The 6000-nt window shown below is 48.6% G+C and overlaps 1 protein-coding gene across 11 annotated transcripts in view; it reads right to left on the reverse strand.

The window, feature by feature from the left end:
• KIF1B (kinesin family member 1B) overlaps positions 1-5610 on the reverse strand; it is a 140401-nt gene extending 134791 nt beyond the window's left edge. For 9 of the 11 annotated variants that reach the window (XM_084786694.1, XM_084786690.1, XM_084786692.1 and 6 more), the window contains exon 1: positions 5276-5598. The gene's annotated coding sequence lies outside the window, so the exon portion shown is untranslated. Of the gene's footprint in view, positions 1-4736; positions 5120-5275 lie in introns of those variants that run through there. The other 2 variants (XM_084786687.1, XM_084786686.1) reach the window with 2 other exon arrangements.
• Positions 5611-6000: the final 390 nt, after the last annotated feature.

The raw sequence follows: 6000 nt of genomic DNA on the forward strand, positions 1-6000 counted from the left end.
GGAGGCCAGCCTGGTCTACACAGCGAGTCCAGGACAGCCAAGACTACGCAGTGAAACCTTGTCTCAGAAGAAAAGAAAAAAAAAAAGTAGTGAGGTAAATCTGGTGTGGTGGGCATAATCCCAACACTTAGACAGAGGCAGGTAGATCTGTGAGTTCGAGGCCAGTCTCCATCTACCAATCTAGTCCAAGGCTAAACGGAGAAACCCTATCTCAAAACAAAAAGCAGTGAACCACCATGAGTGTAACTGAGGGGAGGAAAGTCAAGTCAAGCAGAAATTATATGTAGCAATGCAAATAAATCAGGGGAGGCTGTGATGTGGTGGTGAGATTTAAGCAAAAATCTGAAAGAAGTGAAAGAGAGTCAGCCAAGCAGATTAGAGAAAGAACAACCCAGGCTAAAGACAGAACATGTTCAAGGAACAGTGGTGAAAAGTCGGTGAAGGAGAAATAGGAGCCACCAATGAAACAAATCCCAAAGGATTAGGAGCCATGAGACACAGAGCACAAACCAGGGGATTAGCTGAAGTCAAGGAGAATAGCCTTTCTCAAACTGGAGAAAAGAAACGGAGGAGGGCAGCGAAGTTTGCAGAAGAGAAAGGGGAGGCTGAAGGAGCTCACGCCCTTTTTCCTGTGAAATAAGAGACACATTCCCTGCTAAGCAGAGGCAGTGGGAGCCTTAAACCACTGTAAACCATCCTCAGAGGACCAAGCCAACCTGCATCAGCAAACATCAAATCAAACCCAGGACTCCATACTGGTGGTGACACTAATCCCCAGCCCTAGGTGAGGCTTCCCCAGGAAACCAGGGGAAGAGTGGAAGGTATGGACAGCAGGAATGACCCAGGCAGGCATGTGCTCTGAAGAGCTGGAGCAACAAACCCCAGACATCAGTATAGGAAAGAGACTAAGAGCCCTGGAGACTCAACATGGGAACACACAGGCAGAGACTACAGAAGTGAAAACCATAAGTTATCAGGGCTTAAGATCAGAGGGTAAATTTGAGATCGGAAAGGGATGATGTTAGAAGATGAGGCACAATACTAACCAGAAAAGAGCCAAGCCAGTGTGTGGGTGCACAGTGGTTACTAACCTAGATCTACTGCTGAGAGGGAAGTCACAGCACGTTTCAGTTTCTTCACGTGAGAGACAATGACAACAGCAGTATCTGCTTGGCTTGGCTGTCTACGAATTAAGTTAATAAATGTGCTTATGCCTACCATCCCAGCATGAGGGAGGCAGAGGCAGGAGGATCTCTGAGAGTTCGAAGCCAGCTTCGTCTACAAAGTGAGTCCAGAACAGTCAAGGCTACACAGAAAAACTCTTTCAAAAAAACAAAAATAATTACAAAAATTAAAAATGAATGTGCTTACAAAAGAGCCTGACATAGAAACCACTCAATGTGAGTAGAATACTTCTATCACTATTGCTGCTACTACTACTGTTTGTTTATACAATCTCTGACATTTGCCAAGATGATGTGAAAGACTTGTATGCGGCTAAAGTCTCAGCTCAGTAGTATAGCCCCTCCCTCAGCATTTGCAAGCCAAGGGCCCCAATGCCTAGCAACACAAAAATAACAATAAAGTAAAATTTGAATGAGAGGGAAAACTAAGCCAAAGGGTACCCAAGTTACTAAAGGGAGAAATGACGCCAGACTATATAACTGAATGACAAGCCTTGCTGTAAACAACATGACAGTCGATTTTTAAAATGTAAAATTAAATTTAAGAGCTTTTGGGAGTTGGAGATTTCGCTCGGTGGTAGAGCACTTGCCTCACAAGTTCAATCCTCAGCTCCCCCAACAAAAAAAATCTTTTGTATCTTAAGAGATATTTTTAGCCTTTTAATGTATGTGCTGCCGAAGAGAGCACTATTTTTAGTCTTTTAACTTCCATCACATATGCAGCCACAAACAATCATAAAATCGCTAACACTATACAGCATGGGAGAGAGAAAAAGGCTGACTGAAAAGCAGACACTGCCACAGCACAAGCAGCAGTACACTAACTGCACTGAAATAAAGGGAGTATACTAAATGTAAGAAGAAGAGGAGGAGGGGGAGGAGGAGGAGGAGGAGGAGGAGGAGGAGGAGGAGGAGGAGGAGGAAGTAATAGTAGTAGTCTGAGAACAAATGGCAGCGCTTACACTCTCCTAGGATAAAGACTTGAGTCTCTATATGGGCTCAATTAACTCCTAACAACGATGAGAACAAATCAATCCCTGAGCTGTTAACAAAAACAACAAAACAAAAAAGCCTCTCAGCAGTCCAAGACACACACCTTTTACAAGATTTTCCTATCCTAGTCACATCTGTTTAATGTCTTTATCCTGCACCAAAATGAAGGTTCCAGAAGTATACATATTTCTTCACCCTCGTACAGAGTTCACAAGTTTACTGTGTGTTCCAGCAAGACCTCTTTCAAAGGACGTCGTAGTGAAATAGGATCGACGCACCTTCAACTTCAGGGCGCTGTGAATTAGATCACATCAGTTTACAAGACCTGAGGGACACGCTCGCTCTTGGGAAAGACTGGCTACAGTGAGTAGCCTGGGAAGGGTTTGCAAACAAGGCAGCAAGGATTCATTGTTGTCCTGTATTTTGTACACAGAACAAGAGCAAACAGAAAAAAAAGAGGCCAGAAAGCTTTGGCCTTGGAAACTATTGACAGACTTTTCTCGAGCAATAATTTATTCCCTGCACTAGTTTAGTAGGAAAAAAAAGAAAAGTGCATTCACATCTGGTCTTGAAATGGAAAACAGTCTGTCCTGTGCCTTAAAAACTATACTTAATTAGATAAACCCTTCAACAGTGAAGACCTATACAGACTCAAGAACTCTTCCCTCGATCTCAGATTCACAATCAGGTGTAATTTTAACAAATGCTTAAATTATATTTAATCTCAGTTCTTTGCATACACTTAAAGCTATTTCTTATTTTGACATGGGATCATAAAACAGACATTCTATATTTCTTGAATATTAATGTACTGCTAAGTCCACTAAGTCCAGGCTAGAGAAACAGCTCAGCAGTTAAAAGCGTCTCTTGCTCTTGAGGAGGACCCTGGTTCAGTTCCCAGCACCAACACAGTGGCTCACAATCACCTAGCGCTGCGGGTCCAGGGAATCCAGCCCTCATCTGTCCTTGGAGGGCCCCAGGCATGCGCATGGTGCACATACATACATGCAAGCAAAAACACTCCTATAAAACAATATAAATTAAGAACAAAACTAGTGTCTGTTGAAAGTTTAAAAAGATTGTTTAATGATAAAAAAATACAAAAAATAAAGTGTGTTGATTTTTCTTAGAAAAACATTAGAATTTGGTTTTAGTGGATATTTTAAGTGGACAGAAAAATTAAAATAGAAGAAAATTAAATAAAGAATTTATGTATGTATGGAAAGTGGGAATATAGCTTAGTAGTGGACAGCTTGTCTAACATGTCTAAGAACTGAGTTAGATCTCCAGCCTCCATTGCCAAAAATATATATATGTATATGCACATATGTATACATGTATGTATATGTATGTACATATATGTGTGTATATATGTGTGTGTATTATATATATGAAGTTTAAATTAAAGGGCATAAAGAAGGCAGGAGTTATGCCATCTCTCCAGGTCCTGTGATGTTCAAAATACAGGAAGCCACATTTACTGGCTTCCTCTGAACCCAATTATTGATCATTTCTAGATCTACTTTAAAACATCAAGAGGATTGATCTTCAAAGTCCATCCTCAAATAGAACATTAATGCCAATTACTTCATAATCAATACTAACAAAATTAGAAAACACTACCACACTTCTCAAATGAGAACACAAGCTAAAATTTTGTTATGACTAGGCCAAGTGCACAAAATGCCAGCCTTTAAATAAAATATCCACTATAATATCACTTTTTAACAGTTTCAAAGCCAGTCACCACTTTCTCTGTGTGAAGACAGGCGGATCATGACACAAAGCAGCATGCTCGGTGTTGGCAGAACAGCTGCCTGGAACAGCAAGCGCTACATAAGCAAGAGATCTGTTGACAGTCTAATTTAGGCTACCTCCAGATTCCACAAAGATGACAACCTGCTTCCTCAGAAATACTGCTCTAAGTCTTCTCTGCTACCAGAATATTCCAGTTTACCTAATTTCTGCATGTTGAGATACCATGCAAATCTATCCACGCCATGCAATATACGCTAAGCACCTCCAACATGGTAAAGTAGCCTTCGCATACAAAAGGCATCAACAGGCCTCTGAGGGCTAAAGCAGCTATGGATATCGATGATCTAAGTACAGAAATACAGATTTTTCACCCCAACAGGAGCGCAATCTTCAAGCCAATTTACCCTGAAGGCTCATCTAGCAATTCACCCAAGAGAAAAAAAAGTGATTTTGGGAGCTCAATTTTGCTTCTACAGTAGGCGAGGGTTTGCGTTGCATGAACAATGACTAGCTTGCTCCGAGCGGCCTCCCAACCCCCACAACTTGGCTTCTGGCGCGGCCAGTCACCCTGAAAGCTGCCAGGGCTGTCACTCGGTGCCTTCCAGCAACCGAACTTGGCTCCTAAAGGATTTGTCAGATCATCCTCCCAATATGGCTGCCAGAGTAATCCTGGTCCGCTGAACGTCGAGCCCACACCAGCCTTCCTCCCAGCTGGCCAGCATCCAACAAGCCCCCTCCCGTGGCATCGCTTCCTCAGCGCAGCCCCTTGCGCCCTCCGCTCCAGCGGATGCCCTTTCCTACCTTCAGTGGGCACAGGGGCATTGCCACATTGCCGGTGGGGAACCCTGATGCCAGCCACAATGGGGGTGAGAGAGCAGAAGTGGGGGAAAGATCAGCTGGCTTCAAGCCGGGCGGGCAGGGCCGGGTCCCTTCAGAGCTGCAATGTGCGCACATACGGCGGGACAGCGACGGCGGCTCTTGCTGGCCCGAGGACAGAGCCGGGCCTGGCAGCCGTGGGGCAGCGGAGGGCTGGTGCAGGGCACTGCGGGGGACCGGCAGGCCGCTGGACCAAAGCCCGGCGCTCGCGGCCCGCCGGCCAGGTCTCTCCACTGAGGGCGAGGCTCCTCACCGCCGACCCGGAGCCCCGATCGGCCGCGCCTCTTCCTCGCTTCGCACCCCCCGGGGCCCATCACCCAGCCCGGAGTCCCTCCCGCCGGAGCGGCCGCCTTGGCGGACGCCGCAGCACCACCGCCCACCTCCACTCAGCCGCCCCGCCTCAGCCGCCTCCTCCTCCACCTCCTCCACCTCCTCCTTTTTCTCCTCCTCCTCCTCCTCCTCACCTCAGCCGCGCTGCGGACCGACGGGCGAGCCGGCCGAGTCAGAAGACGCCGCGGCGCGCAGGGGCGCGGGAGGCCGGGCACCGACGCACCTCAGCGCGAGCAGCGGCCGCCGCGAGCCGCAGGGCGCCGCTCCGCAGCCCCATCACGCAGCCGCCCAGCTCTGCATCGAGGGTTTGGCGGGAAGCCGGGGCGCGGCGACGGATGCGGCGGAGGAGCGGAGAGAAGCTCGGGACGCGAGCGGCCGCCTCCCAGGACCACAGCCGTCTGTCTGACTACACCGCGTCGCTGCTCGCCAAACTCCGCCCGCTGCCGCCGGCGCGGGACACCGCCCCGAGCTAGAGCGCCGCGCGTCACCTCGGCCCGCCCAGCAACGGAGACCGACGCGGAAGATGACCAATCGGGATGAAGATCCTAAGACAGATGACCAATGGTAAAGGCGAGTCAGGCAGAGGGGGCGGGAGATGCCCCCCCCCGGAGACGGAGACCTCGTTCGAGCGCCCCCTGGTGGTCCGGGAGCGGATGCGGGTGCGGGCGTGCCGGGTGGGCGAAGCCGGTGTCCAGAGTTCCCTCCCGGGTGACCCCCGAAGGGTGTTTGTTGGTGGAGAGCAGCCGCGCCCGTGTAGCCGGATGGCCGGCTTCGTAAGGGGACAAAAGGTTGGCTCAGTGACCCGGAGGGACTGGACGGTCCAGATGCCATCCGAGAGCTGGGATTATGTGGGAGCGGC

This window comes from Acomys minous, assembly GCF_964271855.1.
Source record: "Acomys minous genome assembly, chromosome: 6".
Classification (NCBI taxonomy): domain Eukaryota; kingdom Metazoa; phylum Chordata; class Mammalia; order Rodentia; family Muridae; genus Acomys; species Acomys minous.